Source organism: Coregonus clupeaformis, chromosome 15 (genome assembly GCF_020615455.1).
Source record: "Coregonus clupeaformis isolate EN_2021a chromosome 15, ASM2061545v1, whole genome shotgun sequence".
In the NCBI taxonomy this organism is placed as follows: Eukaryota; Metazoa; Chordata; class Actinopteri; order Salmoniformes; family Salmonidae; genus Coregonus; species Coregonus clupeaformis.
In genome coordinates, this window is record NC_059206.1 from 66,528,146 (window position 1) to 66,555,450 (window position 27,305).

Sequence of the window (27,305 nt, forward strand, 5' to 3'; positions counted from 1 at the left end):
TTCTACCTGGAACCAAAAAGGGGTTTTGAAAGGGTTCTCCTATGGGGACAGCCAAATAACCCTTTAAGGTTCCAGATAGCACCTTTTTTTTCTAAGAGTGTGTGACCTTTCTGAGTTGTCTAGTGTCTGAATGTATCCTGTGTTTTCCTGCTCTTGTCTAGATCATACAGGGATGCTTACACCTGATTTCATGTTTCAACTGTCATTGGCATTGTAAAGGCGCTTTGAACTGACTGTCATAGTGGCTGGTTTTCATTTGAATATAAATGCACCTGTGTTGTGTTGATTATGTGACAAGGTTGGTTTACACCCTCCTTTGTATTACATTTACATGTTGGGTGTTGCATCAGCAACATTGTGTAAAAGTGAAATACTCAAATTCAGAGTGCTGCTGAGATCACCCAATTGATCAGATCAAAAAGAAGAAGTAGTCCTATTTTTTATTTTTCTTCACATGGTAAAAAAACAAGTACACTCTGGCTGAGACCACACAGAGACATGTAAAAAACACATACACATTCATCATTGTCCGTTTTTGTCCGTCAAAAGCTCAACTCATCTCAAACGTACAAAGGCGGACATCTTGGCCGTTTTTTTGACAGGCAAGCATCTCTGTTGTCCATCATCCGTCAACAGAAAAACTATTGGCTAAATCAATTTTGGGGGAAAATAAAATCTCTACGTGGCTGTACTATTGTCAAGTTGTCTCCAGGTTTCAGTGAGCGAGCAAGGTCATTAACTGTTGTGCCATTGAAGGCATCACTGAGATGTAGCAATGCAACAAGTCAGCCTTTTAAATGAGGCATTGCTGTAGTTTTGTTCTGTTATTGCAGTGGGCTGCTTGCAGAGCACAGTCATGGACAGAACTGTGATTCAGAACAAACCGTTTGCACAGAAACCAAGGAATCAATTTACTCCGCTGAGGTATTTCTACATTATGGGGAAGTGAGACTATCACACAAAGCCATTTGTAGCTGTCCGACTGTGTTTGAGAGGGAAACCAAAGTAATAAACTTTCCGAAGCAGTTCTTTAATCACGGGCATAAAGGATAGTATGTAATTTCCCTATATCAAATGACGATTGAAAAGGAAGAGGTAATCATTGTTCCCTACACTAAATTACTCTGAAGAAGATAGAGGAGAAAGTGGATACTGAAGTGCTTACAAACGATTCAAAGCAGTCCTTTTTGAGGTAATTGGACAGAAAAGATTGAGGAATTCTAAGGCTCTCATTTCAAATGGACAGTCTTCTTATTATCAAACATTGCTGGTCGATAATCAGCCGGGGAAGAAGTGGGGTTCTAAACACATCACCACAACCATACATGAGAGGCTGGTAATGGTTCCTTCAGCAATGGTATGTAGCCTACAGTTAAATAACAAGTGGGGTTATTTTCATGCTGTAAACATCTCAGCTGTATATGCAATGAAGGCTGTCTTCCTTTTTATGTGGGGTATACAGACGCAATTTGAAAATGTCAATATATGTTTTTGATTGGAGAATAACATGAGTGCAGGGAGATGCGTTAATGGCTATTGAGTGTTGAATGTGCCTCTTTGGAAGAATGGACTACTAAAGAAAGGCCTCCGTGGGGAATATACAATAAGGTGGTGGGGTACATACGGTAGAGAGGAGACCCATTACAATAGCTGTCATCATTCGAGAGCGCTCTGATGACTATACGGGCAAAGTGACCCATACATGTTGAATTGTGTCTATAAAAGAAGTAAAAGGGAACATCTTCTACGTGCCACCACTGAGTGTATTGTAGAGAGCTATAAGGTCATGGCTTCCCTGCCAGGATTGGAAGAGCGTGCACATTTATCTAGCCGTCACTGGCATTAAAATATGTTACAGTATATCCAGAGATATCCAGGCAGGAAAACACATGGCATCTTCAGGATACACCATTTTCATTTGATGATACCTGCAGAGTTTCAATGGGAGAGCCTTCCCAGTAAACCAAAATTGGTTCTGTGAAAGTTCCCTGAACATTCGTTAGGTCGCGGCAAATGTTCTCATAACACAAAAACTTTCCAGTTGTGGTGATGATTATAGAATGCTAGTATAAAACATTTGCCTGATGGTGCAACAACGTTCCCAGAACACATTTAATATGTTCTTTAAAAGGTTCCCAGAATGTTTCATGAGGTAGTGGGAAAAGTCTGGTGGGAACATTGTGGGGACATCACAAAGATATGTTACTAAAACACAAAAACTGTCCAGTTGTGGGGATGATTCTACAATGTTGCTTTTAGGGTGAAAAAAACATACACCTGATGTTACAAGAATGTTCCCAGAACACATTGCATCTGTTCTTTAAAGGTTCCCAGAATGTTTCATTCGGTTGTGTTAACATTGTGGGGACATGACAAGAGATAGTTTCCCAAAACACAAATAATAATAATAATGATAATGATACAAATTATAATAAATTACATTTGTAGAGTGCCTTTCATTTACAGACATAAATATGCTCAGCTGTGATGACATTCATACAATGTTTAAGTTAGGTTGCACAGGACATTCCATTAATGTTGTAAGAATGAAATAAGTCTGTTTTTATAATGTTCATAGCATATTTGTTTTAGGTTTAACATAATATTCCATTGATGTTCACGCAATATACATTTTACCTTGTCTTGGAGGTCCTCAGAACATTTCAAGAACATTTAGAAAATGTTATATTTAAGTTTTACAAAATATTACCACAGCATTCTTAGCATGTATTGTTTACACTTCATGGGTTGGGAACAAAACATTGCAGGTTCAAATCCCACGTGCAAATTTTCAACATATGAAGAGTAAAAAATATGGTTGTGTTTGTATGATTAAATGCTGTTCCAATGTCCTATGAATGAAATAATGTGCAGATTGTCAACATATGAAGTGTAAGTTTGAAGATGTAATCCGGAGACAGGTGTTTTATACAATATGGTTGGGTGTCTGTATGATTACAAATGTCCTATGAATGAAATTAAATATGCCAAGTGTCTCTATATCACATACAATACAGTCTTCAACTGAGAAGTACCATTAAATCTGGACCGAAACATAATGGGGATGTATTCTTATCTGCTTTCTTATGTTTTAATTTGCATGCTGAGAATATTGTGGTAATATTAGGTCAAATTTAAATATACATATTTTTTTATGTTCTTGGAATGTTCTGAGGACGTCCAAGACAAGGTAAAATGTGGCCCACCACCTAGATTCGGTCCTACGTAGCAACATTTGAAATTGTGTTTTTTACATTGGATAAAAGTAGAGACTCAGAGCTAGAGAATGGTATGTCATACACAGCAGTTGAGGAACAATGGGAAGTAATTCTGCTTTGAAAGTTGATAAACTTGTAACCCCCCCAAAATACAAAAAAAACATGCACTATATATATATATATATATATATATATATATATATATATATATATATATATATATATATATATATATATATATATATATACAAGATAAAAAAATAAAATAAATTACCCCATTTATTTATTTTCCCACTTTTGAGAAAATGGCCCGTGAATGTTTTGTACACCTACTGGAGAGCTCTTATTTGTCTACACCCATTCAGCATCATTCACACTCTCTTAAGCCTTAGCCCCACCCATCTCTTTAACATTTACATTTTAGTCATTTAGCAGACGCTCTTATCCAGAGCGACTTACAGTTAGTGAGTGCATAATTTTTTTAAAGGATTCACAGAGTGAATACGGTAGTGTAGTAAACAATCAAAGATTTCAAGACTAAAAGTGGTGAAAGTACTTGCAAAGAGTAGTAGTAAAAATACACTGTATCTATTCCTTGGCCTATGTGCTAATCTGACTTTGGTGCAGGTCATGTTGTTCTTCACATTACTGTCTCTGGTAAACACACACTATTTCATATTAAATCTAAGTTTATTTGTCACATGCAAAGGATACGAAGGTGTAAACGGTACAGTGAAAGGGTTACTTGCCTTTTGTTTAGACTAGAACCATGTTAGTACCTTCATTGAACCATAATCCCAACTCCAATACCTTAATACCATGCACCATGCATGAATCGGCAGGGTGTTAAAGCTAACCAACTACTATAGGTTCAATGTTAGCTAGCGAGCTAACAGTACGCTTTAACTTTCAATGAAAATGACTTTCTGACAAAATTAGAAACGTATAATATCTGAAAATGTAGCTAGACTCTTACCCGTATACATGGATGAACCCTTCTCCCTCTGTCATGGATGCCATGGTTGCACTTAGTTTGAAGATGTAATCCGGAGACAGGTGTTTTATACAACAGCCTCCTGTGTTCTCTCTCCGCATTTTGGAATCATCTCTCTGCTTCCGCCGGGCATTCCACTGATTTCAAAACCAGCCCATCCATTTTCTCAGCCAATCACGGCTAGTGGGAAGGTTCCTGTATTTTTCCGTGACTAAACCAACGAGGCTCGTAATTGAACTATTTTATTCGTATTTACAGATGGCATACAAGTTTGTTATTGAGGGATATGAAAGTTCACATGTTCCAGAAGTCATTTCTGCAAATAAAAACAAAAAAAACTTCAAATGTCACTCCTGTGAAGTAGTGATGTGCGACATAGGCGTAGTTTTTTGAAACGGGTCACAAATATATATTGCTTGAACATCAATGGAATATTATGTTAGACCTAAAATAAATATGCTATGAACGTCATAGAAACAGACTTATTTCATTCTTACAACATTAAGGGAATGTCATGTGCAACCTAACTTAAACATTGTATGAATGTCATCACAACTGTGCATATTTTGTGTTTTGGGAACCTATCTCTTGTAATGTACCCACACTGTTCCCACAACCTAATTACATGATCCTCCTGTAGCTCAGTTGGTACAGCATGTTGCTTGCAACACAAGGGTTGTGGGTTTGTTTCCCACGGGGGGCCAGTATGAAAAATGTATGCACTCACTAATTGTAAGTCGCTCTCGATAAGAGTGTCTGCTAAATTACTATAATGTCAAAATGTTCTGGGAACCTTTAAAGAACTCAGAAAGGCTGTTCTTGCAACATCAAAGGAATGTTTTGTGCACCTTTATACAAACATTATCTGAATGTCAGCACAACTGGACAGTTTATGTGTTTTGGGAATATTCTCTTGTCATGTCCCCACAATTTCACCACAACCTAATGAAACCTAATGTGGTCCTCTGTAGCTCAGCTGGTAGAGCACGGCGCTTGTAACGCCAAGGTAGTGGGTTCGATCCCCGGGACCACCCATACACAAAAAATGTATGCACGCATGACTGTAAGTCACTTTGGATAAAAGCGTCTGCTAAATGGCATATTATTATTATTAAACATTCTGGGAACCTTTAACACTAGGACCGCTGGGACTTAAGGGACCCCCCTTCAAGCTAATGAGCAGTCATTCTGACTGCAACATTCTAACAGTGTAATTAATACATTTCATATATGCTATTGCAAAAATAATCATTTGGTTGTGTTTATGAAGGCCTTGGGTAATATTAGAATACATATACTGTATATATATTTTTTATAACACAATAGCATTTTCATTAGTTTATGTTACTGTAGGCTACATGTAAAAAATAATAATAATAATAATTGAAGTGTTCAATCAATTTTATTTGTAGAGTACCTTTGTTACAACTATGAAACAGAACGCATACAGTGCCTTTCATAAAGACCCCTTGACTTATTCCACATTTTGTTGTGTTATAGCCTGAATTAAAAATGTATTAAATAAATAAAAAGTATCACCCGTCTACACAAAATAACCCATAATGACAAAGTGAAAACATGTTTTTAGAAATGTTTGCAATAAAGAAAATATTAATTTACATAAGTATTCACACGCCTGAGTCAATACTGTGTAGAAGCACCTATGGCGGCGATTACAGTTTTACACATCTGGATTTGGGGATTTTCTCCCATTCTTCCCTGCAGATTTTCTCAAACTCTGTTAATTTAGATGGGGAGCGGCGGTGTAAAAACAGCCTGCTCATCTCCTTTCCAAGACCTCAACTTTCTTTTGGTTTTCCTATTGGAATAAGGTCACGCCAATCATCATAATTTTATTAGCCAATCAGCAGCCTTTTCTCTGTATTACCCGACTCAGGCAGTCTGTAGTTTCCATTTGATGACCAACCTGTTTTCTCTCCTGCTTATTCTACCTCCTTAGAAGAAATTGATTTTTTTCTGATTTTTTATGTGGGTGCAGCTAAATGTAAGTACCAAAATCCTGATGTCTTGTTGTTTGCAGTGTAGTGTCTAAACTGTTTATGACTTTGTTGATGTTTGCAAATGGTATGTTAGGTGGCCTCCTGGGATTGGTTTATTGGAAAACACCCATATTATGTTACATAGGGCATAGGATATAAATACCATGGTTGGGACAAAGGAGGGGAGTAAGAATATATTAGAGATTGGGCCGGTTGTTCTCCAGATGTCTGCAGAAGTCTGTAAATTGGCGCTGAAATCTTCAATGTAAATAAACTATTATAATCGAGGACAGTGTCAGAGGATTCCTTGTTCTCACAGCATAATTAGCATAATTATTTAGGTACCACAGAATGGCGACGAGGACCTTTGGGACGTGTTGCGTCTCTCCAGCGTTCCATTCATGAGCTACGAAGTGACTCCCGCTCAAGACGCCGGCACATAAGGTGAGATTTCTCACAATTTTGTGCGCTGGTCGGTTCGTTTGCTTATGTGGGTGTGTGCGCTGGGGAGATGTACCGTTTGAAAGACTTATGTGTGCACTTTGCTGTTATTTGCTGTGGGATAAGAGTCCGTTCTAAATTTCTAAATTTGTTTGCGCTGGTAACAACGCAAACAGGGGGGAGTGTCTATAGGTATTGATAATACTGGACACAGGGATATTTTGCTTGAATAAAATTCAAAAAAGAATACAATGAAGGAATAAGGCCAAGGAAAAAGGTATACAAATTAGGACGTAGTTGATCTATGGCAAGCCCTCAAAATGAGGCGATCATTAGGATGGGCCGAAAATCCTGAAAACTCACTAGGTTGATTTTTGAGGTCAGTTCCGGGGACTGGTGTTTGTGGTAGATACATTCGGTTGCAAGTTACCCCTCGATTTATAGTTGACGAGGTATATGTTCGATGTAACCTCTCATTGGATATCCGCAAACTCGAGGTAGCATAAATTTAGGAACAATGAGAAATAAGGAACGACGGTAGCATGCTTTAGAGGTCCATAGGAACGGATACAAGCCTCTTGAATTGTTTGTGTGTGTGTGTGTGTGTGTGGAAGAGAGCCTGAGTGTGTGTGGGAAGAAAAAATTAATAATAATAAAATAAAGACGTCTCTGTTGTGTTTAAACTGTGTGTCGACTCATGTTAGGATAAGATTTATGTTAGAGATATATACATATATATGTTTTGGTTGAGAACAGGGGGTTTTGTTTTTGTAAAGAAATATGTAAGTTAAGGTTAAAATCTTATGAGTCTCCGTTGGTGAGAACGTTAATAATTGTTAACTATATATGAGCCACCTGGAAGGACGTTAAGGTTAAAATCTTATGAGTCTCTATAAAAAGAGAAAGTTTAATAACTGTTAGAAGATCATGAGCCTACAGGGAGGAGTTTCAAGAGTGTATAGAGATGTTTTGTAATGGATAAGATAATAACTATAAATCTGCAGATTAGGATAAGTGAAGTTAAGAAACTTCAATGTAGGATTTGTGTTCTATGTTTTGTGTTGGTTTGTGAGTTCTGTTACGTGTTACTGTTTGTCTGTGTTGGGGAAATAACGGAGGGACAGCTGGTTTGTCTACTTTCTGTTGTTTAGCTTGGAGAGAGCTGCTTGGGAGCTCTTCTCACTCTGAAATCGCATTGGTGAATGAACCAAAATGTGTGGGATTTTATGAGTTTAGAGTTACATAGAGCAAATATGCCACTCTCCTGCCTGCACTGAGCTGCTGTGACATGCAGACAGAGAAGAAGGGGGAGACTTACACATAAATAAAGTATTCTGTTTGTTAAATCGGCTGTTGCTTAACGATGAAACTATTTGATTGAGATCTATTGAATTGATAAATGAGAGATATGTTGACGGATTAAAAATAAATAAAATAAAATGTTATTGAGCTATTTATAATATTCCTGAGTTAAGCTGTTTGCTTATTTCTTAGCGCGAGTGTGAAAATAAGTATGACTAGAGGAGTATTGCATGGTTGAAATAACCAAGTGAGTGTATAAAATACTAAATTCTTGTCTGTTCCTTTGTTCTTCTGTGATATGAGAGACGATAAGGAGGAGAAAGAGAGAGAGAGAAGGTGCTGACGAGTGCCTCATGCGACAGTGTGGGCTGCAACGGATCCAGTCAAATTAAGGCCAGTACTGTTCTGTTTACAAAACTTACCTTCCCATACAGGATATTTTGTGTGCCTAGCATATTTCATGTTGTGACAATTTGACAGGGACTTGGCAACAGACTGATAAATTGATGTAATTGAGAATTACATATTGGAGTTTTTTGTGCATGAGTTGGTTTGATTAGACTTGTGTTGGAAATCCAGCACTGACATTATTCTGTAAAATTAAGGTCATTGGGTGCTTATCAAGCAATTGGTTTGTGAGTGCTGTAGTGTTGCTGGATTACAGGTCTTTCTTTTTTGGATTGCTCTGAAGTTGACTACTTTCCTTTACTTTTCCTGATCGGATGTGGTAAGATTGCCACTAATTAATAATTTGGTAAAGTAAATAAATACAAATAAATACAAAATATATTGATTAATTAATTAATTAATTAATTAATTTAAATTTTAAAACAAATTTAAAAAGGGGGGGAAGGAACCATAAGCTACATAGTCTAATATAATAAAATAATTCACAATAAAGGAATATAAAAGAGTTGTTACAATGGGGAAAAAGGACATCAAAACTATGAAAGTAATTACTCCTGTTGATGTAGTAGAAAATAGTAATCCTCTAGTTAATGGTATTGCAAGGTTATCTGGAAAATTGAATAAACGTTGGCCTGACATTGAACAACCATGGCCAGTGGAAGGGACTCTTAACCCTGACGTCATCAACATAATGAAAGTCCTTGTGTCAATTTATAAGGCAGATCAAAAGAAGGGAAAAAAGGGATCAACGTAAAGAAAAGAGACAAAGAGAGCTGGGTGTTCTTAAGCTGTTTGAAAATGAAGGACAAAAACTGATGAAAGATACCAACGATAAAAGAAACAGAGGTATAGAAAAAATGGTAAAAGAGGTGAAGGTGACAGAAAAACTAGTGGCAGAAGTCAATACACCTTTCTCACATACGGATTAGGCAAAAAGACCCCCAACTTATGAGAAAGAAGTAGAGTTTAAGGACGTTTATCCTCAGCTTCCAATTATCATTCAGGAGGGTGATTATTGCATCAGAGATGAAGATGAACGAATAATAGAGAGAGGACAAGCAGAAACGACCATAAAGATTAATACAAACTCCAAAAATAAGAAGAAAACGAGATGTCTGGAAACTAAGGGTGGAGTGAGGTTCAGGAGGATGGAACTTGATGATGATGATGATGATGATCAGAGTGATTCAGAAGAGATCATAGGTGGATATGACCCTGTGATCAGACGGAAGTTGGCCAGAGCGGAAAGAAGGGGTGATGGATGTTTGAAGGAGAAGGATACAAGATATTCGAGTTCTGATGAAAGTAAAGATGAAGACAGCGATAAAGATTTGGAGATTAAAGGTGCTTCATATTCAAGAGGATTTTATCCTACAATGATTGGCACAAAATAAATAGAAAGAAATATAGACCGATGCGTATCATGCCTGGATAAGGCGAATAATTTAGAAGAAGTAAGAGAACTGGAAGAACAACTCAAGAAGCGGAAGATACAGAAGAAAAAACTGCTGAGAAAAGGATCCCAAGAATTGGAGAAGAAGTATACATTGAGGCCAAGGAAAGAGAGCACAAGTAAGAAGATGATGCCAGTGATAATTCGAGGACAGAACCTAGAGTATAAGCCTTTGCAGAATACCGATATGTCAGATATATTTGAGAAGCTGCCTACCCTTCAAGATGGAGCATATCCTTGGATTTCAAAATTGGAAGAAATTACGGTGGGAACACAGTCTGCCATAGGAGACATTAAGAGACTTTTGGCTAATCTCCTTGGGATTCCAGATATGGAAGACATTTTTCAGAGAGCTGGACTTGATAGATATGTGGGGACTGCGGTGAATGACCCTGAATTGTTGGCTGCAAGTAGAAATCGGCTGTGGAGAGCACTGAAAGATACGTTTCCAACAAATGTGCATCCTGACAACATTCTGATTGACCCACTAGGACAACAAGAAAATCCGAGAGCCTATGTGTCAAGAGTTCATCAAGTGTGGAGAAATATTACCGGAAATGATCCAGATGTGAGTCAAATTGAGAAGTCAATTTTGAGAGCTAAACTGCAGATGGGACTGCCCTCACCAGTAAGGAGCAGACTGGCAGAGGTGGTTGGACGTGGAAGCATGACAAAAGGTGTCTATACAGATCATATAGCCCATCAAGTGGATCTGTACAGGAAAAAGGAACGCAACCAGAAAGAACAGGACCAAGAAACTCTCAGAAAACTATATCAAATACAACTGGTGGAGAATAAGAAGGAGAAGAAACAAGCTTTGGTTATGCAGAATCAGTGTGCACCAAATCAACAATCACTGCCACAGCTTCAACCGGACCAGTTCCAACCGCAATTGTACCAGCCACCAATAGCGGTACCAGTTGTTCATATCCACAGCCAGTCTCTGGACAGACACCGAATTGGAGAGGAAGAGGACGAGAAGACTTAGGAAGAGGAAGAGGAGGAAGATTTAAGCCATACTTCCAGCAATCTTCAGAAGTGTGTTATAATTGTGGACAGGTTGGTCACTTTGCCCGTGAGTGTAATGGGCCAGGAGGAAACATCAGATGGAATTTCAGAGGAAGATACAGGGGCCAGTCAAGATCATCTGGAGGACCGGTGAACCCCTATAGGGGCCCCGAGGGAGGATTCTAGGGGTGCCCAGAAGATCCGAAAGGGGGGTGTCAGCTGGTAGCATCAGGACCGGAAAAAGATCCAACAATTGAGGTGAAAATAAACAACCGACCATTGGAAGTGATGGCGGATAGCGGAGCTGCTTTTACCTGTGTTCGGTCTGAAGATGCTACACATCTCCCTATGTCCAATCAACTAATTAGGACAATCGGATTTGAGGGAGTGAAACAGCTGATTCCTCTTACGGAACCAATTGAGCTCTGCTATAAAAATCAGAAAATTACAATACCCATAATTGGTATCAGAACATACACCTATTGCATTGTTGGGAAGAGATGCATTGTGTAAGTTGAACTGTACAATAAAATGTACACCAGACGGCTGTCTGGTAGAAGTGCCAAAGGAAAAGATTTGCCAATTGTTGATGATGACAGAGATGGATTCTTCTACAGTATTCTGGATTGGAAATATCAGTGAAGATTTTTTGAAGCAGGCTAAGATATGGGAGAAATTTATTGTGGCAAATATGCCAGATGCGAGGCTTCCGGAATATCCATTTCATTGAACGCTCAAGTATTTCAAGAATGCTTCCCAATCGAACTCAGAGGAATGGTTGAGTCATCAACCAAAGAAAGTTCAACTCAGCTCATGTTGCATAATTTTAGGACCACAAGGAGCAGCTATGAAGATAAACACAGACGATTATCTGGATAAAGAATTGGAGATTGAGAAGAGTGTGCCACATGTGACCTTGTTGGTTTCTGAAGGCTATGAGCAGAAGCAAATAGGAGAAATGATTACAGAAGCAGAGAAAGCTGTTTTCGTACCGATGAAAGAGAATTTGGCGATTTGGAGGAGTGAAGATCAGCGATTTCTCAAAATAATGATTTCGGCTCAAGGACAAGGAGAGCCACAAGCTGTATGGATGACACATGAATCTATATGCAGTGTGAAGATGGATTCAGACCCTATGAAAGAGGAGCTGTTGCAACAAGTTCCAGAATGTTTGTGGTCTCAACATAGTACCGATATTGGACTTGTGAAATCAGCCCAACCGGTGAAAGTTGAACTTCGATCAGGAGCCAGACCTCCTTGGAAGGATCAGTATCCATTGAAAGATGAAGCAATCCAAGGGATTGAACCACAAATTGAAGGACTTTCGAAAGCAGGTGTTTTAAGGACAACAAAAAACCCTCAGAGTAACACGCCTTTGTTGCCTGTGAAAAAACTAGATGAAACTTATCGTGTGGTTCATGATTTGAGAGCAGTGAATGAGGTAGTGACTGACTTTCCAGCAGTGCAGACCTGCATACCTTGTTAGCCCAAATTCCTCCTGATGCGACACATTTTACGGTGTTAGACTTATGTGGTGCATTTTTTAGTGTTCCACTTAGTGTAGAAAGTCAGGGTTTATTTGGGTTCACATATAAGGGACAATTCTATGAGTACAGTCGTTTGCCACAGGGGTACAAGCATAGTCCCCATATTTTCAATAAAGTACTGAAGGATGATTTGTTAGGGATAGATCAGATATTGCAAAGCACTGTCATTCAGTACGTAGATTATATAATTATCTGCTCACAGGATAAGGAAACATGTCATAGAGACTCAATTAAATTGCTACAGGTATTGGCAGAAAAGGGGCATAAGGTTTCACAGAAAAAGTTGCAATATTGCCAGGAGAAGGTAGTTTATTTGGGTCCGAAAATAACGCATGGACATAGAAACATTTCGGACAGTCAATTGGAAGCTATTCGTAAGGCTCCGAAGCCTAGAACTGTCAGAGAGATGATGACATTTCTTGGTATTGCTGGTTATTCTTCAGCTTGGGTTGAGCACTATACTAGTTTGACGGGACCTTTGAGAGCTATGGTTAAGGATACTGGAAATGGTCAACTCCATAGCAATCTTTCCTGGACACAGGAAGGCCATGTGGCATTTGAAACGATCAAACGTTTCAAAGGAGGCACCTGCACTACCAGACTACTCTAAGAACTTTTTGCTATATGTGTCTACTTCTACTGGAGGTAGATATGCATGTGCAGTTCTTTGTCAGCCGACAGGCACAGGGACAAATCCTCAGCCTATTTCCTACTACTCTACTGCCTATTCAGAAGTAGAACTAGGGCTACCACTGTGCTACAGAGCAATGGTGGGAGTATATTCAATGTATTATATTTACATTTTAGTCATTTAGCAGACGCTCTTATCCAGAGCGACTTACAGTTAGTGAGTGCATTCATTATTTTTTTAAATACTGGCCCCCCGTGGAAATCGAACCCACAACCCTGGCGTTGCAAACACCATGCTCTACCAACTGAGCTACATCCCTGCCTGCCATTCCCTCCCCTACCCTGGACGACGCTGGGCCAATTGTGCGCCGTCGCATGGGTCTCCCGGTCGCGGCCGGCTACAACAGAGCCTGGATTCGAACCTGGATCTCTAGTGGCACAGCTAGCACTTCGATGCAGTGCCTTAGACCACTGCGCCACTCGGGAGACAAAGCATCATCTGTTATGATGGGTTACCCAGTAACGATTCTTACCCATCATAGTCTCAGAAATCTTCTGAACTATGGGAAATATACATTGACTATGCCTAGGCTCAGAGACTATCATAGGCTCTTAGAGCAGGAAGATGTCACCCTAGTGAGATGTGATACGGTGAATCCAGCCGAGAATTTGCCAACTTCAGAGGATGGTGAGCCACATGATTGTGTCCAAGAAGCAGAGAAATACTCGAGGCTTAGATCAGATTTGCAAGCCTTTCCATTACGTGAGGCAGACCTGGAGTATTGGACTGATGGGTCTTGTTATCGTGTGGGAGATAAATTGTGTGCTGGCTATGCAGTAGTTAAAGCCGAAGGAACTGGATTTGTTGTTGAAAAGGCTGAAGTAATACCACAGCCTGCGTCTGCACAACTTGCTGAACTTGTGGGGCTAACAGAAGCGTGCTTGTTAGCAGAAGGAAAGCGAGTGACGATATACACTGATTCAGCATATGCACATAGTGTATGTCATTTGTTTGGGGCAGTATGGAAAGGTCGAGGGTTTAAGAAAACGGATGGTTCTCTGATACAACATCATGCGCAAATAATGAAACTGTTGCATGCTATGATGAAGCCTAAAGAGATAGCGATAGCTAAGTGTGCAGGTCATAAAACAGATGTGTCAAAAGTCACACAAGGGAACAAAGCTGCTGATGAAGCTGCAAAAGCCGTCACAGGAGCGGAAAAATTGGGAAAAGTTTTTCTGGTCACTCATGGAGTGGACTTAAAAGAAAAAATTACGCTTAAGGATGTGATTTTGATGCAGGAAGCTGCTTCTATGATCGAAAAACAGTTATGGCTAGACCGAGGGGCTGTCAAAGATGCTACTGGTCTTTGGAGAAACCATGAGGGGTTGATAGTAGCGCCTCTAGACCTATTAGGTCTGATGATTCAGGAAGCACATGGGTTAGCTCATGTTGCAAGGGGGGAGGTTAGGAGAAAGATCATAAAGGAGTATGGTTTTTGGGCACCATATTTGCTTGAACAGGTTGACTATGTCATAGGCAGGTGCACAATCTGTCTGAAAAAATAATGTTTGCAGGGGTGTGACTGTTCTTCCTGGTTACATTCCTACACCGAGAGGTCCTATGCGTGAGTTGGTTATCGACTTTGTTGATATGATAAAACCAGTTGATGGGAAAAGATACATGTTGGTGGTTGTAGATAGATTTTCACGATGGCCGGAGGCCTGTCCAACCAAGCGAAAATATGCTAAATCGGTTGCCAAGTTCTTGTGTAAAGAAGTCATAAGCAGGTGGGGATTACCCGATCGAATATCCTCAGATAATGGGAAGGAATTTGTGGATAAATCAGTGAAATTAAGCAACGTCTTGGAGCAGTTTATCACCCACAAAGTCAAGGGATTTGTGAAAAAAGGAGTACAGTGCAACCTGGGGACAAGGTGTTCATGAAGGTATTTAGAAGGAAGTGGTATAACGAACGTCGTGAAGGACCATTTGAAGTTGTTCGTAGTACTGGAACAGCTGTCCAGGTTAAACGGTCTCCAACGTGGTATCATTTGTCACATTGTGTTAAAGCGCCTGGAGAAGAGGTGCCACGCGCAGAGAGACAGGATGTTGAAGGCTCAAGAGAGCAGGATGGAGATAGGGGAGAACAGGCAGAAGGAGAGATGCATGACAACATCCAGAGTGAAAACCCAGAAGGAGAGATTGTCCATGTTGTGGACAACGTTGATGATAATGTTTACACTTCTGATGATGCCAGAGATGACTCTGCAATGGATGGAAAGGAAAGGAGATTTGGGGAAATTGATTTTCAATACGTCCCAGAGACAACAGGGAATATTTCAGTGGAATGTGAAGCAGCGGAGATCACCAAGGGCAACTCTGTTACAGGAGAAGCTGGTGATTCGGTTAGACAAAGTAGGCCCAGACCAGTTAGGAGAAAAGTCAGACCAAAACGTTACGAAAACTAGGGTTGAAGTAACTCTAGGACAGTCAGCTCAGCTTCCATGTAAGTGCACGAGAGAGAACAGTGGTGAAGGGAAATTTAGAGTTCAGGAGCAGTATATTACAGTAGCCACTCCAACAGTAAATAATACACAGAGGACATCTGTCACTTTCCCACTGGAAATAATTAAGAGTGTTAATACATCAACTAAAGCAACTATTTTAACAGCAACTTTGAAAGAGATTAATGTTACGACAGCAATAACAAATTTAGGTAATGTGACACAGACACCAACAACAACTTTTCTGAAACTAAAGGATGTACTAAGAGTGACTCAGGAGTTTAGGATAAGGATGGAGAGTGCTGTGAATGGTAGAAAGGATAGTGTTGAAATAGGAGAGCAGATGGTAGTAGAGAATGATGTAGATTCATCTGAAATAGTGAAGAATACTATAATGGAGGTACAGGATGAGTTCTTTGATTTTGATGGAAGACAAGAAGATATATCTGATCAATACCACTCGCTAGGGAAGAGAGAAACTAAATGGAAGGCATATGGATTTGATTCTTCTGTTTTGCAAATTAAAGATAGATATGGCAGGAGTTTAGATCTGTTAGGAGCAGTTGCATTGAGAAAGTATGCGTTGCTGAATGATAAGAGAAGAACGAAGATTGAGGGTGATTGCAGTCTCTATGTGTACAATTCCCAGCAGGAGGATCAAGGTGATTATAAATGTATTTTTTATAATCAACAGTTTGAAAGTGAGGGATTAGAATTGGGACTGAGAGTTAATGTAGTGACACTAGTGGTGATAGATGGAAATATAAGTAAAGAGTTCAAAGCTTTAGGGAAAATAGATGAATCAACAACAATGACATCAACACTTCAACCTATTACAACAACAGTGAGAAGCAATTCAACTCTTTCAACATTGACAGTTATTAAAGCTATAAATGTATCACATTTGATTACAATGGAGCCAATCGCTCCAACACCAATTTTAGAGGAAAAGACTGTCATTAGGGTTAGGATGGGTGGTACAGCTCATCTTCCTTGTACATGTGAGAGAAGGAGTGGGGGTGGTGACATTCCTCCCACGTGGAGAGATAATTATGGAGAAGAAGTGTTGTTATCAGGACCAGAAGTAGAAGCTGTGCCCCCTAGTCAAAGGAAGTATATTTTGAACAACGATATGAAGTGGAAGAGGGTTATGAGTGATTGCTCACTTATTTTGCGTAATGTTACATGGAAAGATCAGGGAGAATATATGTGTACTTATTTAGAGCAAGCATTAACATTTGTTCCGGTTAAGAATTATTGGTTAAAAGGCTATGTACAGTGGGGAAAGAAAGTATTTAGTCAGCCACCAATTGTGCAAGTTCTCCCACTTAAAAAGATGAGAGAGGCCTGTAATTTTCATCATAGGTACACGTCAACAATGACAGACAAATTGAGAATTTTTTTTTCTCCAGAAAATCACATTGTAGGATTTTTTATGAATTTATTTGCAAATTATGGTGGAAAATAAGTATGTAGTCACCTACAAACAAGCAAGATTTCTGGCTCTCACAGACCTGTAACAACTTCTTTAAGAGGCTCCTCTGTCCTCCACTCGTTACCTGTATTAATGGCACCTGTTTGAACTTGTTATCAGTATAAAAGACACCTGTCCACAACCTCAAACAGTCACACTCCAAACTCCACTATGGCCAAGACCAAAGAGCTGTCAAAGGACACCAGAAACAAAATTGTAGACCTGCACCAGGCTGGGAAGACTGAATCTGCAATAGGTAAGCAGCTTGGTTTGAAGAAATCAACTGTGGGAGCAATTATTAGGAAATGGAAGACATACAAGACCACTGATAATCTCCCTCGATCTGGGGCTCACGCAAGATCTCACCCCGTGGGGTCAAAATGATCACAAGAACGGTGAGCAAAAATCCCAGAACCACACGGGGGGACCTAGTGAATGACCTGCAGAGAGCTGGGACCAAAGTAACAAAGCCTACCATCAGTAACACACTACGCCGCCAGGGACTCAAATCCTGCAGTGCCAGACGTGTCCCCCTGCTTAAGCCAGTACATGTCCAGGCCCGTCTGAAGTTTGCTAGAGTGCATTTGGATGATCCAGAAGAGGATTGGGGAGAATGTCATATGGTCAGATGAAACCAAAATAGAACTTTTGGTAAAAACTCAACTCGTCGTGTTTGGAGGACAAAGAATGCTGAGTTGCATCCAAAGAACACCATACCTACTGTGAAGCATGGGGGTGGAAACATCATGCTTTGGGGCTGTTTTTCTGCAAAGGGACCAGGACGACTGATCCGTGTAAAGGAAAGAATGAATGGGGCCATGTATCGTGAGATTTTGAGTGAAAAACCTCCTTCGATCAGCAAGGGCATTGAAGATGAAACGTGGCTGGGTCTTTCAGCATGACAATGATCCCAAACACACCGCCCGGGCAACGAAGGAGTGGCTTCGTAAGAAGAATTTCAAGGTCCTGGAGTGGCCTAGCCAGTCTCCAGATCTCAACCCCATAGAAAATCTTTGGAGGGAGTTGAAAGTCCATGTTGCCCAGCGACAGCCCCAAAACATCACTGCTCTAGAGGAGATCTGCATGGAGGAATGGGCCAAAATACCAGCAACAGTGTGTGAAAACCTTGTGAAGACTTACAGAAAACGTTTGACCTGTGTCATTGCCAACAAACGGTATATAACAAAGTATTGAGAATCTTTTGTTATTGACCAAATACTTATTTTCCACCATAATTTGCAAATAAATTCATAAAAAATCCTACAATGTGATTTTCTGGAGAAAAAAATTCTCATTTTGTCTGTCATTGTTGACGTGTACCTATGATGAAAATTACAGGCCTCTCTCATCTTTTTAAGTGGGAGAACTTGCACAATTGGTGGCTGACTAAATACTTTTTTTCCCTACTGTAACTCGTAAGGTGACGCTTATGATGGAAGATTTAAAGTCTGTTGAAGCTTCCATATGAGGTTTTTACCATTAAAAGAGGGGAAGCACCGGACACAGATAAATCTGATTCTAGGTTTGGAAATAGGGTGAAAAGAGACATGGCGAAATGTCATAGTGTGGAAGCCTACCATTGGAGGATAAGTCTAGGAGAGAAGTGGGGACTTGGACTTTTCCCATGGTATGGTGTAACATTTTTGGCAGATCACATTGATAATATTACCTATACTTTGCAGGGTTTTGCAAATGAAACGATAAGAGGGTTTAACCTTCTGTCAAATACTCAAAGAAGTCACAGACTGACGCTGTTGAAACATGACATGGCGCTTGACTATATTTTAGCAAAACAAGGTGGATTATGTTTGGCTATGAACTTGACGGGGGATGATTGTTATACTTTGATACCCGATAGTTCCGATAATATCACTAGTGTTATAGATGCATTGAAGAATATAAGGGATGCGTTTGGTAGATCTGAAGGAGCTGGATGGTCAGCGAAGGCTTGGTTGCAAGATCAGTTAGGCCCAGTGGGAGCAGTGATAGTTCAGATTTTAGTAGCAGCTCTTACAGCACTGTGTGTGATGTTTTGCTTTTGTACTTTGTTATTGACTTTTGCGAAGGCTATGATATTGAGATAGGTTGGAGTTGTGATGCCTGGAGAAAACACTCAGATGCCGTTGTTAACTGTTACTGATCTAGATGGAGATGAACAAGTGGGACTGGATGGAGTATTGATGGATAGATATCCATTTTGAATATCCGATCATTTTTCACGTTTTTAAATATTATTGTGATATTTAGTATTTTGTTATGAATCAAAGGGGGGAAATGGAAAATGTGTTTACTCTCCATACATTTTGGTTTATTGTTAAAGTTACTCAATAAGAAAAATTGTTATTTGTCATAATCCTATTCTTTTTGTTTTCGAGACTTAATTAGTCTCGACGGGGGGAAATATGTAGTGTCTAAACAGTTAATGACTTTGTTGATGTCTGCAAATGGTGTGTTAGAGGAAGTCTGTTAGGTGGCCTCCTGGGATTGGTTTATAGGAAAACACGCATATTATGTTACATAGGGCATAGGATATAAATACCATGGTTGGGAAAAAGGAGGGGAGTAACAACATATTAGAGATTGGGCCGGTTGTTCTCCAGATGTCTGCAGAAGTCTGTAAATTCGCGCTGAAATCTTCAATGTAAATAAACTATTATAATCGAGGACAGTGTCAGCGGATTCCTTGTTCTCACAGCATAATTAGCATCATTATTTAGGTACCACAGGAGCTAAATAGTGTCTGTTGTAAATATGTACCATTCGAGTTAAACTTGCTAGCTAGCTAGCTCGCGTAGTCCCGCTAGCGTTAGCATTAGCATTGTCATCCAAAATGCATTAGTACTTAGCATGCTTATTAGCGATTAGCATTTATTAGCGTTTGATTGTGGTGCTAGGCTATTTTCGGTTGTAGCTCGCTCATGCTTATTATGTTTTGTAATGTGTAGATATTTCTACATTGCTCTATTGTTATTTGTGCATCTAGCATGTGTTTGGGTACACATAGCCTGTTTAGTTGTTGACATGCAAATAGGCATATTTTTCCCATACTGTGCTATAGCCTAAGTTCTCCTCTTTTCTTTACAGAACCACAATTAGGATCAGAGAGAGTGGTGTTGTATGTGTGTGTGTGGATCTTCATTAAACCCTTGAACTGGAACAACTGCTTCCTCGTGTTCTGAACGGACACCCAGTGGTGGTTGCTACCGGCCTAAAATCCAGCACCTAAGTTTGTTATCCCTTTTTATTGGTCCTTCTAATTCATAAACAATCCATATTTTTCAGGAGGTAAACAGCAATCTTCAAGTTTTTCCACAGATTTTCAATGGGATTCAAGTCTGGGCTTTAGCTGGGCAACTCAAGGACTTTCACATTCTTGTTCTGAAGCTATTACAGCGTTGCTTTGGCTGTATGCTTGGGGTCATTGTCCTGTTGGAACGTAAATCTTCACCCCAGTCTAATGCGGTTTGCACTCTGAAGCAGGTTCTCATCAAGGATTTGCCTGTATTTGGCTCCTTTCATTGTTCTCTCTGTCCTTACCAGTCTCCCAGTCCCTGCTGCTGACAAGCATCCCAATAGTATGATGCTGCCAACACTAGGGGTGTGGCTGTCATTACATTTTGTCAGCCTGTTATAGTCATGCAAAAGTTGCCAGTATCATGGTAAATTAACCGTTAATTAACATAAACATGTTTAGTATTTCCTCCATGCATATAAACTGCATACAAGTCAGTGATGCGTGCCTTTGGAACATCTACATTTAAAAAAGTATAATAAATCAATTTAATATACACCATCACAATAAATCCATTATTTATTTTAGGCAGGTCTAAAGAAACATTATGATATGAAGAAAATGTAGTTCAGAAGCACAGAATATAAATTGGCCTACTGTATGTTATCTGGCTATGCGCCATGCCACACGGTGGAGGCTTGTTAATTTAGTAGACAAGATCTTCTTAGAAGTCCCGTGCCATTATTTTATATTATATGATTTTATAGTAAGAAGAATATAATTGAACTTAAGTGCATAAAATAGAAAGGATATTTTTCCCATCCTGGAGCGAGTGTGCATATGAAGTGGCTATGTTGAGCGTAAAAGTGATAATTTGAAACGGGTCCTATATGCTAGATTTAGAGTTATTTGGCAACTTTAATTGTGAATGTTACAAACCTTAGAATGTCGTAGAAATCAAAACATATATGGGCTGCATGATACGACTAAAGGCCATTGATGATTTGAGAAAGTCACAAAAAAAGCTTGTGCTCTGTTCCTTGCCTCAGACTGCACACACACTGTTCTCTCATCAAGTGATCATATTTGCACCCATCAGACTATTCTCAATGTAATCTTGTCTTTAATAATATGTCAAATTTGTTCAATTTAGAATGGCCCATTATTAAATTGGCAGGAACAGGGGCAGGGAAAAAATGCACCCGAATAGCGAATGGAGACCACTTTCCCTGCCAGTTCGTTTTTCATTCATGCGGGTAGGCTACTCAGGTTATTTCACTCCACACATCAACCACTGTTTGAGGAGCATGCAGCCACACATATGCCATGGGCTCCCCAACCCTGTTCCTGCAGCTACCCAGTGCTTAATTGGGGAAACCAAGTTAAATCTGTTTGGGAACATCAATAGTAACATGTTTTCACAACTAAACATATTTCATGAAACTGTTGACAACCCCTCTCTCTGGAAAGGAATGAAGGAGAGACAGGAGGAGATAGAAATGCACGGTGGTGAGATTCTGTAGCTAAAGGTAATGTGTCAGCCTATTAATTATGAAAATATAAAAAATGCCCTATTACTAGGCTATTCAAAATCAAATACAAATTCACTATAATTGTAGGATAACTCTGTAAGCCGCCCTGCACAATCAATGAACCAACAGCATCGCCTAGGCCTATACCTTCTCTCCCTTACTCATGGATAGGACCCAGACTCATGGATATAAAGTTTGGAGCATAGCATAAGGTAACCAGTCCATAAGTATGCCTAATAATACAGTCCACACTCAAAGGAGATTACTAGATTTTGTTTAATTTTGGAGTTTAGGCTAGACCAATTATGTACCAAAGACATCTTAAATCTTTTTTTTAATTATTTTTTTCTGCTATGCGTAATATAAGTAGGCTATATATTGTAGAAAGGCACCATCATCGGGCTTGGGCTTATATTTAAACCTATGCTATGCATAAGCTCTAATATGCATGAGGGTTTTGAATTAATCATCACCTTAGAAATCGCTGTCCATTTCGATGTGTTAGGCTTTGAAACAACATCCCCAACGACCATGTTTTCCACTCAGTTTCAACCTGTTATTGAACTTCTTTCTTCAAATTCATCAAAGTGAAGTGAGTTGATGTGATTTTCGATTGCATTTGCATTGATGTCAGAGTGGTTAGAGGGACAACAGAGCCCCGAGTACCAAGCCATTAGTGACCTGATGATCGTTAGTGAGTTGGGTACTACCAAAGCATGTCCAGAGTGCATAAGAGGAGATTACCATTGTCAACGGTCACGTATAATTTTACTTCGGTCATGACTCATGACTGCTGGTGTGGCGGTAATACGATGACCCCAACAGCCCTAGCCACCACCATGCTTCCCGGTAGGGATGGTGTTAGACGGGTGATGAGCTGTGCCTGGTTTTCTCCAGACAGTGCTTTGCATTTAGGCCAAAGAGCTCAATTTTTGTCTCATCAGACCACAGAATATTTTGCCTTATGCTCTCAAGGTCTTTCACGTGCCTTTTTGCAAACTGTCATGTGCCTTTTTCTCAGGAGTGGCTTCCGTCTGGCCACTCTCCCATAAAGCCCAGATTGGTGAAGTGCTGTAGCGACTGTTGTCCTTCTGGCAGGTTCTCCCATCTCAGCCAAGGAACTCTGTCAGAGTGGTCATTGGGTTCTTGGTCACCTCACTGACCAAGGTCCTTCTTGCCTGGTTGCTCAGTTTGGTCGGACGGCCAGCTCTAAGCAGAGTCTGGGCACTTCCATATTTTTTCAATTTCCCACTGTGCTCTTGGAAACTTTCAACACTCTAGAAATGGTTTTAGAACCTTCCCCAGATATATGCCGCATCACAATTCTATCTCAGAGATCTACGGACAGTTCCTTGGACTTCATGGTATAGTTTCTGCTCTAACGTGCACTGTCAACTGTGGGACCTTCTATAGACAGGTGTGTTTCTTTCTAAATCATGTCCAAACAATTGAATTGGCTCCAAACAAGTTGTGGTAACGTCTCAAGGATGATCAAAGGAAATTGGATGCATCTGAGCTCAATTTTGAGTGTCTCAGCAAAGGGGTGTGAATACTTATGTAAATGAGATATTTCTGTATTTCATTTTCAATAAATTTGACAACATTTCTCAAAACATGTTTTCACTTTGCCATTATGGGGTATTGTGTGTAGATGGGTGAAAAAATGTATATATTTAATCAATTTTGAATTCAGGCTGTAATACAATAAAATGTGGAATTAGTCAAGGGGTATGAATACTTTCAGAAGGCCAAATGATGAAAACAACAGTAGCCTAAACATCATTATAATGGCCAAGTGGCCTTGATAAATAGTAAAAATCACAAAGGCAATAATGGCATTATAATGAATATAAGTGTCATTATTGTCAGCTCGTGTTAACATTGTGTGCGTCTTCATGCAATGTCATTAGTTGGATTTCATTTAGCTGTTATCCCTTGTCCTAACAGTTTACACAAATCTTCGTAACTTTCACTTGCTTGACACACTTTGACATACCGTACCTTTATTTGGTTGTAGTGCGTAATAGTATCCGGTTCTCTCTTTATTGTGTGCCCGTCATCTTGTCATTCTTCAGCACGGTTGCACAACGGCTGTGCAGGTGCCTTATTTTGCACAGAGGGAGGGAGCTCCCAACTCACTTTGTTCATGGTGGCAGCCAATGACAGTGAAGTGAAGAAATTGTCCATGGTGACATTTCTCCCCTTGCCAATGTAAGGTTCCACAAGCTTCATCACCACATTCTCCGACAGTCAATCACCTGCTGCCTGATGTGGATATTTCCCCATATTTTGAAAGCCGTTCAGCATGTACAATTACGCACGCTCTCACTTTGTAGCCTAGCCTACTCCAAGTAGGCTAGAGTAGACTGATAAGACTGTTTGTATTCGGTGGACTGAAATAGGGTACATACCATTTTGAGATTATAATTAGAACAGATCAATACAATAGAATGGCCCGACCCTGTTCTTCATTCACAATTGGTGATTACATAATTATACATAGTTCGCTTCCCCTCACTCATCAACTCATCCATTCACCCCCTTTCCCCCATCATACTTTACTTCATTTATTTCATCTGTTGTTATACACTGAGTATACCAAACATTAGCAACAAAATGTAATTCATGAGCAGTCATAATGACTGCTTTAGCAGTTCTAGTGTTACGAACAGTTTCAATGTGTTCTGGAAAGCTTCTCTTCCCTAAAATAAACATTGTAGAATCACCTGCACAACTGGGAGGTTTTTGTGTTTTGGGAACATATCTTTTGTGATGTCTCCACAATGTTCCCACCAGACTGTTCCCACAACCTAATGAAACATTCTGGGAACCTTTAAAGAACAGACGAAATGTGTTCTGGGAATGTCCTTGTAACAGCAGGTGAATGTTGTTGCACCCTAAAAGAAACATTGTAAAATCATCTGCACAACTGGAAAGTTTTTATGTTTTGGGAACATATATTTTGTGATGTCCCCAAAATGTTCCCAACAGACTGTTCCCACAACCTAATGAAACATTCCGGGAACCTTTAAAGAACAGACCAAATGTGTTCTGGGAACTTTCTTGGGTAACACTTTATTTGGATAGTCCATCTGGAGATGCTCTACAGACTATTAGTAACATTTCAACTAACTATATCTACTATCCCTAGCCCTAACCTTAACCCTTATCCTAACCCTAAACTTAACCCTAACCTTCACCTTAATAACCTTTGCCCTAACACTTATTTTAAACAAAAACCTAACTGTAACCTTAGCAAGCAGTTGCTTATCAACAGATAGTTTGTTGATAGTATGACCATCTGTAGAGCATCTACAGATGGAAAATCCAGACTATCCAAATAAAGTGTGGCCCGTTCTTGTAACATCAGGTGAATGTTTCTGCACCCTAAAATAAACATTGTAGAATCATCCGCACAACTGGACAGTTTTTGTTCTAGCCAGACTGTTCCCACAACCTAATGAAACATTCTGGGAACCTTTAAAGAGCAGATTAAACATTCTTGCAACATCAGGCGAATGTTTTATACAAACATGCTGTAGTCATCACCACGAATGGACAGTTTTTGTATTATGAGAACATTTGCCGCGACCAACTTAATGTTCTGGGAACTTTCACAGAACCAATTTTGATTTGCTGGGAAAACATTACTGGTACATTGTGTTATTACATTACCTTGAAACCTGATGAATGTTTCTCTCTGACGTTATCATCCTAATGTTAGATAAAATCCTAACTAGAACTTAATGGAAATCTTAGCTGATGTTCTGGGAATGTTCGCGGTTTGCTGGGTTACTCTTGGAAGCAAACCATGAAAATGAGCCACACAATTGGAATGGTGTCATCTCATCAGTTAGAATAAAATGCTATCATATATGAATCATGTGAAGTATTAGCAATAAAGTATTTTTTATATTTGTACATAAAAATGTCCAACACTTGTATCTTCAATTTTATAAGGTGACCATATGGTTGGTCATGTTTGTTGAGAAGAAATAGAGGTTTATATGTTATGTTCACTACAAAAATCACTGCAGTTCAATAACAGTCACATCCAGTGACTTATTGGTAAAGTCATCAATAACTACTTTTATTAATTATGACCTATAGCTGACCACAACATCACCCCGGCAAAGCTGAAAAAACATCCAAGTCAGTCTACCTCTTACTTTCCGTTGAAGTGAATACCTTTGGTCAGGTCTTACACATCACTGCCATGCATCCTTGAGATTGAAATTGAACGGTTGAGAGGACCAACTCGACAATATATTCAGACAATTTGCTATAGGAAGCATTAAACTCAGTGGGGAGGATTGAGCCCTTTTCTAGCCACTGTCATTATTCCATCTGACAGAGCTTAAAAAATGACAGGTCTGAGGGATCAAATCTCGCATTTATGAAATGGTATTAGGAGGCACTGTGGCAGAAATGTCAACTGACATTTCTCGACCCAGCCCTCCAAACAAGAACAGAAAGGTCAGCCTATGTCCCCGTAAATGCCAACGATTATTACATGAATCCTTAGATACAAAAAATACAACACTTAAAAAGGTCAATTCCTCCAATAAGAATGAGATTATAATGTGTAGTTGTGTGTAAGCATATAGTTTACTTTATGTGATAGATTTGTTGGGGGTTACATTTTATTGTAGTTGGTTTATCATACCAGAGCTTGCAGTCTTGTCCAGGTCTCCCTTATCTCAATGGGTCTTCATGGATTGTATAAGGATTCAATTATTTATTTAACACCATATATTGATTTATGTATACTACCTTCAAGGAATTTGTGGCAATGCAGCATAGATCTGACTTCAATTTAAACAATATCTCAGAAAAGGTTTGGCATTGGATAATGTACTTATTGGTTGTTGTATCTATAACATCCTTCATGCTGCAAGTGTGGAAACAGATGCAACACATTACAATTTCTATTTATTTTTTGGAAAGGGGCTTATTCACTTTGGCATGTGACAACAGTGTAAATAATGTGTGGCACGTCAATGTCCATAGGAATTGACAAGACAGCACAAACAGATCTGGAACGTGCAAGCTATCTGTCCAACGCTGTACACATCATGAAACTAAAGGAAACCTTCCAGGGTGGTAATAGAATAATGCCAGTTGCACAGACTACAGTATAAGAGGGGAAAGCAATGGTGCAAAAGCCTGTGAGCCCTCTGTGTACTGACTATTCCTTCCAGTTGGGACTTATTAATCGCAGACTCAATTAAGCCAAGTGCCCCCAGATAGGATCATCTTTTTAAGGTGGACTGGAGCACCTGTTTACTCCTGGTCTGGAACCATAATAAAGCAGCCCCCTTCACTTTGCGCTTACCTTGAAAATTAAATCCTTTTTCCCATACCGCAGCTCTTTCAGTTGAGCCTGGATTTTCTTGGACTGCAAGGAGAAGATAAGAAAATAAATGTTAGCTTATTCAAATAGTGAAATTGGTTTTAGATCACGTAGCAGGATTTTGCCGGCAGCAGCGGAGCACTCCTTTGTGCGTGTTCCTTGGACAATGCTCCGGCTCAAAGGAGCGACCTACAGAGGGCAAGAA

General features: G+C 39.6%; 1 protein-coding gene across 1 annotated transcript in view; it reads right to left on the reverse strand.

The window, feature by feature from the left end:
* Positions 1 to 27,305, reverse strand: part of LOC123492616 (leucine zipper protein 2-like) — a 92,040-nt gene that overhangs the window by 44,943 nt on the left and 19,792 nt on the right. The window contains exon 2 of the mRNA XM_045225337.1: positions 27,083 to 27,145. The gene's annotated coding sequence lies outside the window, so the exon portion shown is untranslated. The remainder of the gene's footprint in view (positions 1 to 27,082; positions 27,146 to 27,305) is intronic.